The following is a 14,970-nucleotide window of genomic DNA, read 5'->3' on the forward strand; positions in this document are numbered from 1 at the left end:
AGAAGGAAGAAAAGAGACGGTGGTGTGGCCGTAGGTTGAAGAGGAAGAGAAAGGAAGAAGATGAATAGGAAAAGAGAAAAAATAAGATTAAATATTATAAATATATATATATATATGAAATACAAAAATAAAAGTAGAATAACGATGAAATTTTGAAAAATGAAAATTTGGATAAAGTAAAATTTGAAAATAAAGATTTGATATAAATCCAATATTTGGAGGAAAAAAAAGTGTGTTAAGATAATGTAGGAGAAAATCAATATTTATGCTAAAATTTTGCATATTTCAAAATTAGTTACAGTTTAACTAAAAAGCAGGCGAGGAGATTTTAGGGTTAATGAAAATTCAAAACACATGAAATGCTCGTGTTTGCTATTCTTCTAATAAAATTTTGCTATTTTCTCAAATGAGTGTAATCCAACAAAATGAAGTTGTGTGTGTGTGAACAAAAATGAGGTAAATAGCTTTGATGATGATGGCAAATGGGTAAAGAAAATCTTATCTTATTCTTCACTTTTCATTTAATTGACAAAAAGTAACCAACCATATGAAGGGAAAAACAAAATGCTCTCTCAGTTACTTTACTCATTTCTTTGTTCTTTGTGTGGGAGATATTTGAAATGGAGATGAATATCAAAATGAAAGAGAGATTATGCATACACTGTGAGAAGCACACAGAAAAATTGAAAATAAATTGAAAAGAAGAGAGAGATAAGTCTGAGGGAGAAATATTCATTTCCTTTTCAAAGTGAATTGCAAAGAAATTTTCTCAAATTGAAAAGAAAGGAGAAATATACAAAGTCAGCCACCGCTTCTTCTCCCTTCAGTCTGCAGTTTTCGTCTCCCTCTCTTCTATTATTAAAATAAATAAATAAAATATCACAACCCGACTTAACACAAACTATTTACTCCAACTTTTTAAACTACAAATTTAATTTCTCAACTTTTAAACTATTTTAAACTTACAAATCTACTTTATTCATTTCTTCAGATTTATATCTAACAAATAAAAAAAAATCAAAATTTATAGACACTTAAAACATAAAATTGAAAGACCTATTAAACAATTGAAAGGTTTAAGAGGTAACTAGACAAACTTTAAAATTTCGAAGGGAAAGAATCTTTTGTTTAACTATTACAGTAATTAATTTTGAAAATATGTTATTTTAGAAAAACTACAAGTGTTTGACAACTCTTTGAAAGCTATTGAAATACTCTCAAATTGTATTTTAAGCAATTTTAATAAAAAGAAAGTCTACATAAAAAAATTACCCTTTTTAAAGGAACATCTTTTCTCTAATCACTCCAATGGAACTCAAACACGTACTTCAAGTTAATTCTGGTATCCAAGAATCAGTCTCATCTAACATAAACAAGAACATTCAACTTGATAGAACTTCATTACCTCATTTTTACAATTCCCAAAGTTACTAAATGAAGGACCATTCCTAAAACATACTTACATCCAACTTTCTCCATGAATAAACTTATCGTCTTTTATGTACTGATGAATATAGAGATGGAGCGATCAGAGTTTGTTTATGTACCAAATTAGAGTGAGTTGAGAAAAGAGTGGATTTACACAAGGACGAAATGGCTGGCTGCTGCTTCAAAACTGAAAGTTAGGGTGACCTTGTTTCTCATAGGGACTCAGCAAATTAAGGGGCCTCCAAGTCTACTTCTTGTCTCATTATACATGCCATTAACCATTCAACGTTGAAAGTCCATATCCCTTTTTCTACGGCCACCAAGGCTTCCTCCACGTCTTCCTCACAAGCCACAAAGATCATCTTCCATACGTTGTTTACTTTATCTAGCTCATGAATCACCTAAATTTTCAAGCATAATGAATTTGCCAAATGAGAGAAAAAATTATGTATATACGACAAGGAAATTGCAAGAATTCACCCTATCAAAAAATATTAAACAAATTCTTGTTCTAGTCCCTAAAATTTTCCATCTTTTCCCAACTTTCAAAATGCTTCCTATGAGATATATTCCAATCACATATAGCAGAAATGACCGATGAGTATTGGATAAATGAATATTAATTGATAAAATAATTTACAAAATACTAAAACCGTTAGTTGGCTACGTTTTGGAAGCTCGATGACTAAAATGGATGTTTTGAAAGTTCTAAGGCTAAAATGGAATTTAAATCAACATAATAGTAAGTTCAAGATCAAAGACAAGCTAAACAATAAAATGTTGCGAGCAGAAAACAATCTAATCATAATTAGAAACATGGATGTATGTATTTGTACACCAAATCACAAAAAATAACTCCAGATTTTGATCTAGAGACAATTAAAAACTTGAACAAATTTGATAATTAAAGAAACACGGAGATGGCCATATGACCCCTTGTGCATAGACTTTTTACATTACATGCTCAATTCCTAGGATCAAAACAAACATAAATATTAAAGACTTAAGAAGCACATACACACAAGTTTGGCTAGTGTATCAATAAACAATATGTATGGAACACTCGGAGAACACATGTTGAACACTAGTTAGTACAGTAGATGTGTTAGACAACAAGTATTCCAATGCAATAAAGGTCAAGATTGGTCACACACACATATTAAACTCTTGGCTTTGAATAAGTTTTGAGTGAAGGACAAGCTTATTTTTAAGCATATAAATACATAAACTTATTGACTTTGAATTTCTATATAAATATGATACATACTTTTTAAATTATATATATTAAAACTGTGTTCTAGCACTATCCTATATTTTTAAGAAAAAAATGACACGTCACCATGTCTATGATTTATTGACCCATGTCTAGAATTCGTATACGTGCTTGTTTGTTGAGAACTTCACGTCTTCATTAGATGGGAGGATAGCCATATTATAGTGGTTGTATATGTAATATAGAGAACCAAACCTAGTACTCGAGATTTGTACAATAACAGAGAAATTACATTTCCACCGGCTGACTTGACTATCAGGGATAGAGTTTTAGGTGGTGGTTGAGCGTGAGCTGATATGCAAACATCATACCCTTCAAATAAAGCTCAAGAACATGCTTTTGCCCTGAGAACTGCAGCTTTTAGGCTGGCTCGATACTTCGATATGTAGTCATCATCATTTAGTATGTAAGGCAACTCGTCTGCAGATCCATAAGGAATTAATCAATCACAAAAATTAGGTAGGATGAAAAACATAAGTGGAAGAAAATACATTACGCTTTGATACTAGCAAGCCATTCGAACTTACCAACAAATCTGCCTTCCCGGTAGCTTTCCTTTAACCAACTGGAGGAGACAATCCAAGCTCTGAGTAATTTGCAATTATGAGCAAGAGCACACTGACACGCTTGAAGGCACATGGTAATGCATATGCTCGATAATCATTGAGAACATTAACAGGAGAAAATAAAGTTAAGAACAGTAGCTTGAAGAACAAAAAACATTCTACAACATAAAATCTTCAAAAACACATTGCTTAAAATCAAGTTTACTAATATAAAAGGTAAGATATTACGTTCCACTCTCCACACTACTGAAGTTCAACATTTCACATGAAAGAAATGAAATACTATTCTCAAATATAACTAAAAAAAAGCATAAATCGTAAAGAAAAAGCATAGAGAAATGCAAAAGAATCCTTGGCTTTGATATATTGAAAGGTAAAGAATATCAACCATAGATGCCCGGAGAAGAACTCCTACAAATACACACTTAACGCAGATTATCATTCGCTAACATGAGACCTTCTAGAGTTATTCTGTTAGGATACTTCCTAACAAGAACAAGATCTTAATTTATTATAATGAACTATAAGAAAATACAAGATAAAACCAAGTATAAAGCACTTGGAACCTCCCTCTTGAGTACTCTCACCCAAGCCCTAAATCACTCCCCAGAATTCTCCCCTCACTTACCCTCCCTCCATTTATAATAAGATGTAACCACACTTACATAATAATTACTAGTAACTTTCTAAATATCTAATTACCCTTATACCCCTAACCTTATACTAATCTATCTAACATTACCCGATCCTTCAAAACACCTTGTCCTCAAGGTGTGCTTACAAACATGAAATAGTAAAACCCAAGATTGTTCCTTTTGTCCTAATCCTCTTTCCTACCAATTTCTACCACGTCATTGGAACCATCATGTGTGCAGCAACTTCTTCCTCGTCACGTGATTCACCCCTATTTCAGACCACCTTCTCGAGCCTCTGTAGATCGGTAACTGTCGGCTTCTTCTTTCTCCATTGCAACCAGCCATTTTGTGTTTCTTTGAGCAACAAATTTTTCTTCACTCGAGTCTTCATTTGAGCCTCACAAGTAATCCTTATCGACCTTCCTCTATAGTTTCTTCTTGGTCACTCTTTGCCATCCTCTTCACCTTCATTGTATAACCGTTGCAATCGCGTTTTCCTCGATTCTTCTATGGATTCAGCAACTTCTTAGAGTCCATCGATTTATGGACCTGAAGATTCCAATCCGTTCTAAATAAACACAATCCAGATCAGTGCCACTGAACACAGCATTTCAACCTTCTTGAATTTGCTATGATCGTTCGAGTTTTTATCCCTTTCAAACTTGTTTGTTTTACCTTCTACCTTGATTTCCTTCAATGTCTTACCTCCACCTTCGATGATACTCTCAATCATTGGTCCTTTGCTCGACGATCCTTCCATTCTTCCGGAGATTGTCGAATAAAAAGAACTTGACTTGGACCCTCTACTTCTCCCGAGCACGAAAGACGGCAGCCTCTACTTCTTTGGAATATTTTGTCCCTTTCTCCCTCCTCTTTCCTCCCTTTTATTTTGCTTTACTAACAAACTAATGGGAAAGATCTCCTCCGATATTCTCTCCTCCTATAATCTCTCCTATATTCTCGTGTGGGTCAATATTACCCTTTTTAATTCTTCTACTGTATTTAAATAATATTGGAGACATATACTTCCTAACAAGAACAAGATCTGAATTTATTATAATGTAACTATAAGAAAATACAAGATAAAACCAAGTATAAAGCACTTGGAACCCTCCCTCTTGAGTACTCTCACCCAAGCCTTATATCACTCCCCAGAATTCTCCCAACTTACCCTCCCTCCATTTATAATAACATGTAACCACCCTAGTTACCACACTTACATAATAACTACTAGTAACCACACTTACACAATAACTACTAGTAACTTTCTAAATATCTAATTACCCTTATACCCAACCCTATACTAATCTAGGTATCTAACAAATTCCATAACATAATGTATTAGGGGAAGAAGGAAATCGAGGATAAAAACACTAGCTAGCCAACAAATATCTTTCATTAGTGAGCTTGAGCCATTTTACACGTAAAATGAGAAAAGTAAGCCTGAAACCCAAATTAGCCTAATGGTTGTCTTAACAACCACTACCCACCATCACGATAGAAACAACTGAAAAGGAAGAGCATGATACAATCCAACTCAAACATAAGAATTGATTTTGATGTTTAACTAAAAGTAAACAGGCAGTAGAATAAGAAACTATACCCTTTTAGATCTAGAAGGTTCACAACAATTTCTAGCCTAAGCACAACTACGAGGCAATGGAAGAATAACGGCAAAGGCCTTGTGTGCATGGAATCGCTAACTTTTGTGCAAATGAGATAATTATCGGTATTCAAAGGCCAAAAGGACACATAGAAGAGTGTTCGTCTAAGGCTGCAAGACTAACCCTAAAAAGAGAGCAATACAAAAATTTAGAGTTTTTCGCACTTTTCCTGTAATGACATGAGTGCTTGTACTCCCATCAGCAGTGAGAGAACCACCAAGCTCCTCAATCATCTGAATTAGAAAACAACTGCACATTAGAGCAGTCACAATTTGGAATAAATAGAACTTTTAATTGTTAGAATCTTAGAATATTTATGAAAAGTTTATGGGAATATTTTTCTTAATTCCTAAATATTTTCCTTTTTTATTCCTCTGTATATTCTATTTATTCTCCCTTGTACCTATTGTATTTTTCATCAGAAAATAATAAGAAAAAAAATATAGTGGTTTTTCTCCTGGTACACAGGTTTCCACGTAAAGTTGTGTGTTTGTTTGTCTCCCTTTCAATATGGTATCCGAGCAGGTGGTCCAAGAAGGTCTTGTGTTCAAGCCTCGCATTGTCGTTTCCTCCCCAATTAAAATCCATTTCCAGTTGTTGGGCCTTTCAAATATTTCAAGCCCACAAGTGAGGAGAGTGTTGGTGATATATAATTGAATTTTCTTTCTTTTTTTAAAAAAGGATACGAGTCTCACTATTATTAATATAAAGAAAGAGACAAAGCTCAATATACATGAGGAATATACAAAGAGCAAAAAGGGAGAGGGAAGATCAACAGCGCATCCGGGCATCTCAAACTAGGTTGACACCCCCTTAGTGCCCTCAAAACATCCAAAAAGCGACAACACAAGATCAAAACAAAAAGCCACAAAAACAGAGACAAACAAAATGATAAAAAGAATCTTTCCAAAGCAAAATCATAATCAAAGGCAGCATGCTGAGAACAAAGAAGAATAAGCCTTGATTGGTTGAGCAAAAACTGTTTGAAGCAGAGGGCTGATCCGAAAGTCCTGATCATCAAAGACTTCAAAGTGGGGATGCTGTAAAGGCTGGCCAATATAACACAATATCCTACGTCGAAGATCTTCTTTTGCATTACATTTTCTAAAATTTCCAATCCACTCTGTTAAAGGCCTTTTCAAGGTCTAATTTAATGATCCATCTTTTCTTTTTTCGGATACTATAGACCTCCACAGTTTCTTTTGCTATTAAAATAGGATCCAAGATTTGGCACTCTTCCAGAAAGCCACATTGTAATGGAGAAGTATGTTAGATTCTAACAATAAAACACAAAATATCCTAACAAATGGCTAAACAGAGGCAGCACTCTGTAATTCTTTATTTATGTAAAAGCCAAAACACATTCAACAGTAGTAGATATGAAAAATAAAGGAAGAACAACATAGAAAACTTACCCAACTCCTTTATACGGGGCTGGATACCCTCAGGCTACAACAACCTTTACTCTCCTTGAAATAACAAAAAAAGACCTAGCCTCCCCTACCCCAACATTACATATTTATACCTCTCTCTCTCTTCCCTCCTGGCGGGCCCCACCTACACGATCCTCTCCCATTATTCTCTCATAATTGGTTGCTAAGGAATTTCCCTTTCTACCCTTCCTTTTATAGGTATAGATAATAGGAGGTCTTACAAAGTAATACCTGGCCTGACTTTCTTTAATCTTTCTGCGAGAACCTTTCCAAACAACTTATAAATTAATGTTGAAACAACTTATAAGCCACACTGTAATGACCTTCCTTCTCTTGACCGAACTTCAATAATCGACAACTTATATTTATCCATAGTGCCTTTATAATACAACTGGCAATCTCTTCTCTTTTGGTCTCCGGAATCAATGCTCTATCTGGATTAGCTTTCTTCAAAAGATTTTTAATAGCCAATTTGTTTCGAATGGCCCATGGAATCCTCTAGTGTTCCAATGATATAATCTCCATCTTTGCTACCTCTGCCCTTATATCAATTCAATTTCACATGCTGCCAAGAAAGGAACCAACTCTTGAGGGGGAAGGATACTTGCTGACCTGCACAAAATTTCTTTTTATGGGGAGGAAAACAATTTAATAAAATCTGGACCGAGAGAGTCACTGTCTGTTTTCTGTCTCTGATTGAATTATTTCTTCCTCAACTGGTTCAAATTCTGCACTACTTACACTGGTGACTGATTCAACTTCCTTGAATTCATCTTCTAGGTTCTCAACTTTTTTTAGATAAGAAGTATCTTGCACAAAATTAAAGAATGAACCAGAAAGTTTGGAGGAGGATTGAGAAAATTTATTACTTAAGGAGGAAGGCAGTACTGACCTTTTGCCAACTGAATTTTGAATTTGTATCTTCACACAACTTTCCTCTAATAAATCAGAATTAGTTAAGCTCATCCAAATGTTGCGAAAAGTTCTCCCTTTGGTATAGGTCTTGAGGTGCTTAGAAAAATTTATGGCATGAAATGGAATAGCTTTCATTGCAGAGGATATTTTAGTCTTGGGAGAGGCTGGTAATTTTGGTTGAGAACTGAAAACAGGAGATGGCCCGCAAGTGAAGTTCCTTGATGGAGGAGAGGACTCTGATTCTTCCTCCAATTCGTCAGAATACCAAAAGCCATTGGAATTCTGTTTAATAGAATTCTTGGGGCCTACCATCTGTGTGTCAGCTTTAAAAATGTCTGCAAATACATTAAGTTTGAAAAAATTTGGTTGGGGAGGGCTAGGTGAGCTGTTTTTTAGATAATAAAATGCCGACTGGCTGCCTTTTCTTCTTTCGAGGTCTGTTTTTCTCTCTTTTCTGTTGAAGTCTTTTCCCCTTCTAAGTACATGGAGATGCCAGCTATACCCAAATTTGAATTTTGCCTTCTGAAATTATTTTTTTTCGGCGAGGATTCAAGGGCTGAAACTCTTTCCGGTCGAACAAGGTTTTCTTCTTCATCACCCAACTTCCTAAGTGCTTCGAAAGGATTTCTTGAGATGGATAAGCCATTCTGTTTGAGAAAATTAAGGTATCTGGGAGACCATCACTTTGGAGCCCTTCATCTAAAATCACTGAATTTATTCTACATAAATCAATAGGATTGGAAAAATCACTTTGAAATAGATCATATTGGATTATTACAGGAGCTTCTAAGGGTTCAAAATCCCCAAAATTAAGGGAAAATTTTTTCCGAACTTTAATTCTTGCTTCAAAGAACTTGATCAGATTGAGTGTTTCTAAGATTATACTTTCTAGTCCACCAAAGTAGCTTAAGCTTAAGGCTATAATTGAATTTTCTTTCAACCATCAGCTTAAAATTTTTGGTGAATCGGTGGTTTAATATTTATATTAATATTTTATAAAAAAGTATACAGCTAATGCCATATAAAATAAATAAAGAAATACTATAAAATCTACATCCATAAAATATGCATGTGAACACATATCAGAAGATGGATATTCGTAAGTTAGAAAGACCGATAACAAAATGTCATAATTAAACAACACATTAATATTATAGGTAGTTTCAAGCTTCATTTGTCTATTTAGGTAGGGATATTGAATAACTCTTAAAAATAATATAAAGATTGAATCCCTAAACTTCATGTGCTTGCTAGTATACAACCTAAAAGTTCAATAGTTAAAGAAACTGATTAATCATTTTTGGCAGGATGTCAGATTCGCCTTTCGAAATCCTACATGAGTAGAGCTAGCCAAATAAGCCAAGCAAGATATGCCTCTTAAGGAATATGGAGAAAATGGCTGGGTATGTATATGATAAGCCTTAACCTCAATTTTATTTATCAATAATGGAGGGAAGGAATCAGAAGCTTCTCTAGCTCTCCCAATTATTCTAAGAAACCTGATACAAGCTATGCCAAAACATACCCTCCCCAAACAATCATAATAGTATTTATATGAAAGCATAAAAGACTCATGGCCCCCTTAACTAGCAGCATTCAACCAACAAAACAACTTCCCATCCTCCTCTCCTGAATCCTTTCTTGTGCCTACGGGTGTACACCTTCACTACCATGGGCCTATCAGTATGTAGAGATCGTAGAGGCTGTATGAGCTAAGGAGCTGGAAGAGTAGGATTAGGGAAGTGTGGAGTTTTCCGCTCTTTGTTTGGCCAAAAGTGTTTGTGGACTCCCGACAAGAAAATTTAAATTTTATGCCTTATTGACTTCGTATGTCCTAGGCCCTAAGAGTTCAAAACTTTCTAGATTTCACAACTTCTTGGACCACTCCTTGTGCCAAACACCCCTTTATAGAATACTAAGCCAAGGATATAAAACTTCAATACTATCAATAGAAAATCTCATAAAAGAAACATGAATGATGAATATTTTAGAAGACTATAAATTGGTACCGTACCTTCATGAGCTGAGTTTTCTTAGTTTCGTCTGCAATGTTCATCAGCATAATTTTAAATGGTTTTCCTAATGTGTTCTCTTCAGAATTGAGGTCCTCTAATGCCACATTTACACTTCCAAATTCTTGACAGAAATTTTGTGTACACTGATTGGTTGGATTTTTAGGATAAATACTTGATAAAATCTCATGCTTTGAATTGGCTAAAGAGCATCCTTGAGAGCAGGTATCGTATACATCACTTTCAGGATCAAGATTTTTGTTAGAGTGAGAATGAAAATGGTCCAGATTGACTCCTTTTACTTTCTTTGACTTCAAGGAAGAAAGTGATGCTTCCCAAACTCTCTTTGCGCTATGTTTAGAGCAAGAACAATGTGTCTCATCCAAATTACCAAGAGTATTGGATAATTCTACAATACTAGCTGTCGTGTTGTTCTCTATTTCTGCAAAAGAAACCGGACCGTTGCTATCATGCACTGCATCCTGGTTTTAAATAAACCGTTATGAGATAATTAAGCAACATATGGAGAATAATTTAAATTGTACTATCTTGTGGAACAAAACCTGAATTACATATACCCTGAATTTCATTTTCTTCTCCAAGGGGCACTAAAGTTACAAACTCGTCATGTTGAAAATTCAAATTTTGAATGGTATGCTGATCAGTTGAATTTGAAACGTTGCAACCTCGATTGGCAACACTGATTCTTGCAGCATACGGGGCTTCAGGCTTTTATAGAGAAAGTAACTTTGGAAAGTCAGTCGAACACATTGAAATTCCCTGAATGTGCGAAATCCATGGATTTTATTACACATCCCAAAGGTTATAATCAATTAGTTCTCGAAGTACGCCACCTTCATCCCCATTACAAAACTATGTTCTGTCGAGCTGATAGCACACTTGTTCTTTAAGAATGTCTTGAAGTGATGGGAGTTCCATCAAGCATTGTGAGTGACAGGGATGGTAGATTCATTGGTACTCTCCGGACCGAACTATTCGCCTTCTTGGGGACACGCCTAAATATATCCTTAAGCTGCCATCCTCAGACGAATGGCCAAACTGAAGGATTCAATTGTATGCTTAAGGAATATCTACGACATTTTGTTGTTTTGACAAAAGAATTGGGCCTAGTTGATGGATGTGGCTCAATTTTGTTTTAATGCACAAACTAGTCTATCCACAAGAACGAGTCCTTTCGAAATCTTGAGTGGAAGACAACCTATACTGCCTCATATTGTTGATCATCCTTATGCAGGAAAAAATCCTCAAGCTCATAACTTTACGAAAAAGTGGGAGAAGACTACGAACATCACTCGAGCATACTAAGAGAAAGTCTCGAAGCGTATGATAAGAAGCATCATCCTCTCAAGTTTTGAGCTGAAGACCAACTCTTCATAGAGTTTAAAGCAAAGAAAATTTGATTTAGAGGACATCAACATCAGCATCTCATAGAAAATACGAAGGGCCTGTTGAAGTTCTGAAGAAAATTGGAAATGCATCCTATGGGTATCGTTGCCTGCATGGATAAAAAATCATCTAGTAGCTCATGTGAGCAACTTGAAACCTTACCATCAATATCAGATGACCAGTAGTGCAACAATGGTGTATGGTCATCTAGTGACCTAAAGCAGAAAGACGATAAAGAAATGGAAGAAATCCTTCCTAAGAGAGTGAGGAAGGGTATACCCATGAAGAGGATACATGAATTCCTACTGAAGTGAAAGAACCTCCATGTGGAAGAAACACGTTAGGAATGTGCTGAAGACCTTGAAGCGTGAAATAAGAAGATCGAGGAATTCTAGCTTCGCCAGTCGACAGGGACATCAATTGTTTAAGTGGGGGAGAATGTAACAAGCATGCTTGTCCAGGGCGCTGTTTGCTTATGGCCGCATGCCCAAACACCCCAATTTACATTGTTTTAATGTTTTGTATTTAGTTTTACTTTTTGCTTTCCTTTTTATTTCATAAACCTTGGGTGTGACTTGGCTTTTTCTTATGCAAGCCTACCAGAACTAAAAAAGTCTAAAATGTACTATAGATGGGACATAGTAGTTGAATCCCTGCCCAAGCCTTGTTGCACTCTTCGCAATCAAAGTTTTTCTTTGCAATTGACAGTCTTCAATGCTTGCTTTAACGATATTTTCATTGAATTTCTTTCTCCTCACGTTTTATAAAACATTTTCTCAAGAACGTGAAGAGAGGCTACATCGTATCATGTGTTTGTCCGTGGTTTTTAGATTTTGATCAGCTAACTTGTTGTCTACGTAAAACAAGTGCAACATAATCGCTCCTCTCGTGTTTCAAAGCTCGCGATTGTGACACAAGAAATGCACTAGCCAAGAATGCACACGAGGAGGGCTACACAAAATGCCAAGCACGCAACCAAGTGAGGTTCACAATGTGCTTGTGTGTGAGGTTAGCACGCAGGCATGCCCAACGCGTGTGAAAAGCCTCTTGTGAGATTCACACACAGTAGCCAGCGCCCAACCAAGGCCCTGCCGCCCATCCATTCGTGCCAGGCAATGTCATATTGCGTGTTGAGCTATTTTTGGTAATTTTTTGAGTTTTTTAAGTATACTTTTGATATTTTCTTGGCAAAAGATAATTAATTGTACTATTTTACCATTATTTCAGGACATGAGAAGATCGTAAAAATTTATAAACCAAGGATTTGAGCTTGTATCTGTGAGTGGAAAATGTTTTATTTAAAGTGATTTCAAGCATGTTCTTAAGTCATGATTTATGATAAAATGTTTAAGTTATGTTATAAAAAGTCTTTCAAGCGTGTTATTGTTTAAAGGTATTTATTCAAGCATATTGTTTACTCTTCAAAATGCATAATATTCAAAATGTTTTCCCACTTTCTAGGTAGAGATCGTGTCCTCTAAGCCTAACTTGCTGCTACCTGTCTACTAAAGGAATTCATTTGTTATCGTATGTGCCCTGTTATTTTGCACTAATGATAAATTAGAGTCTTTTGTGCTATCAGACTTAGGCTTTTGGGAAGGTTTTATAAGGTTTTGTTCTAGATAAATAAGATTACGTTTTGTCTATGTAAAACTTGTCTAAGGTTGTTAAATGAAAAAAGGTTTAGCCCAATTGGTTTTAGTAAAATTTATGTGTTATGTTTCCGCTGTTATTTAGAGTTTAAAGGTTCAGGCTAAGGGTCAGATGGTGTCGTTCTTGACGTGGGTGTGATAGCCTAAGTTGGCTTATTAACAGTTAAAATGTAAACATGTCCATAACAAAATAGTCGGGCAAGGCCTATGTGGACCGACTGGTAAAGGTTGAAGATCAAATGCTCTACCTAATGAAAGTTCCTAACTCAATTCGCTTCTTGGAAACCCGCCTTGAAGAAATTTTTTAGAAAGCTGATGCTATTAATTAAACCACCACCCAAAATCTTAAGGTAGTGATTAAAAGTAAATTTAATTATATATCACTAACAATCCCCCACTTATGGGTTCGAAATATCTAAAAGGTCCAACAAGTGAAAATCAATTTTAATTGGGCCTGAAACACCAATACAGGGACTTGAACATAGGACCTTTTGGACCACCTGCTCTAATACCATATTAAACCCCAAATTCACCCAAAAGCTTAAGCTAGTGATTGAAGGTAAATTTAATTATATATTACCAAAGTATGAGGTTTCATCACAATACCAATTGGCAATGAGAGGAGTAGCTCATCTATTTTATAAGGAGTCTAAGTTTCCTTGGTTTTTCAATTGTGGGAACATGCCCCTTCAAGATGGTGCCTCTTTGGTTTCACCTATCTTGAACCAAATATCCGTTTAGGCTTAATGAGCTCTAATACCATATTGAAAGCAATATATACGAAACCAAAGCTTACGTGAAAACGCAAGAATCGAAAGAAAAGCATTGTGTTTGTAGTTTTATTATTTTTATGATAATTACAGAGGTACAGTTGGTGGTTTAATATATATCACTAACACTATTGCTGCAATGATCGATCATCTCGATGGATTACCCATTTAAGAGTTGTTGACAAGAGTTGACACTCTAGAATCAAAAGTTGTAAGAACTAGATTTGTAATTTATGTCCTAAAACTCGTTGTAATCATAATCTATTCAATAAAGTCGTTATTGATACTATAATCTTAAACCTGTCATTTGCAAACCTGTCAAAGCTCAAAAAGTCTAAACTGTACTATAGGAGAGAGCCAATAGTTGAATCCCCAACCATGTCTTATCGTATTCTTTATAATCAAATTTTTATTTTGCAATTGAAAGTCTTCAACGCTTTCTTTAATGATGTTTTTAATGATATTCTCTCTCACATTTTATAAAACAATTTTTTCAAGAACGGGAAGGGAGGTTATATCATATCGTGAGTTTGTTCGTGATTTTTGAATTTTACATGACTGACTTATTGACTGAGCAAAACAAGTGTTCTTCAATTGTCCATTCCATGTTTGAAAGATTTCGATTGTGGCACGCAGAGTGTCACAAGTGGGCTTGTCCAAGGCATTATTTGCCTATGGCCGCATGTTCGAATATCCTCAAACCACTTTATCTTTATGCTTTGTACTTAGTTTAGTCAACTGCTTTCCTTTTGTTGTCACCGACCTAAGGTGCGTCGTTTCGCAATTTTCATATGCAAGGTTGTCAAAGCTAAAAAAGTTTAAGATGTATTGTAGGGGAGCATGGTAGTTGAATCCCCAACTAAGGCCTATTGTGATTTTTGCAAATCTAAGCTTTCTTTGCAATTGACAATATTCAATTTTTTTCTTTAAGGATGTTATCAATGTTTTCTTTATCTCTCACGTTTTATAAAACCAATTTCACAAGTTTGTCCGCAACTTTCAAATTTCACAAGTTGCCTTGTTCATCAATTTAGAACAAGTGTTGCACAATCGCCCGTCCCGTATTTGAAAAGTTGCATTTGTGACAAGTGTATTAAAGCTTTGTTAGCTCCTTCGCTAAGCGAGATGCAATTATGTCGACAATGAAACAACTATCAAAGTTGCAATCTAAGCGACTGACTGAGATTGAAGAGGAATTCTTGGATATGAAAGAAT

The 14,970-nt window shown here is 35.3% G+C and overlaps 1 long non-coding RNA gene across 3 annotated transcripts; it reads right to left on the reverse strand.

The window, feature by feature from the left end:
- Nucleotides 1-1,729: 1,729 nt before the first annotated feature.
- LOC116403537 lies at nt 1,730-10,151 on the reverse strand. Of its 3 annotated transcripts, none has more exons than XR_004216322.1 (4): nt 9,929-10,151; nt 3,229-3,287; nt 2,934-3,121; nt 1,730-1,829 (listed from the first exon to the last, which is right to left on the reverse strand). It is a non-coding gene; the product is annotated as an uncharacterized LOC116403537 (long non-coding RNA). The 3 variants fall into 3 exon arrangements; XR_004216320.1 differs by lacking the exon at nt 9,929-10,151 and adding an exon at nt 5,506-5,522; XR_004216321.1 differs by lacking the exons at nt 1,730-1,829; nt 9,929-10,151 and adding an exon at nt 5,506-5,522 and having other exon boundaries at nt 2,748-3,121.
- Nucleotides 10,152-14,970: the final 4,819 nt, after the last annotated feature.

The sequence above is a fragment of the Cucumis sativus genome, chromosome 4 (genome assembly GCF_000004075.3).
Source record: "Cucumis sativus cultivar 9930 chromosome 4, Cucumber_9930_V3, whole genome shotgun sequence".
NCBI classification, from domain to species: Eukaryota; Viridiplantae; Streptophyta; class Magnoliopsida; order Cucurbitales; family Cucurbitaceae; genus Cucumis; species Cucumis sativus.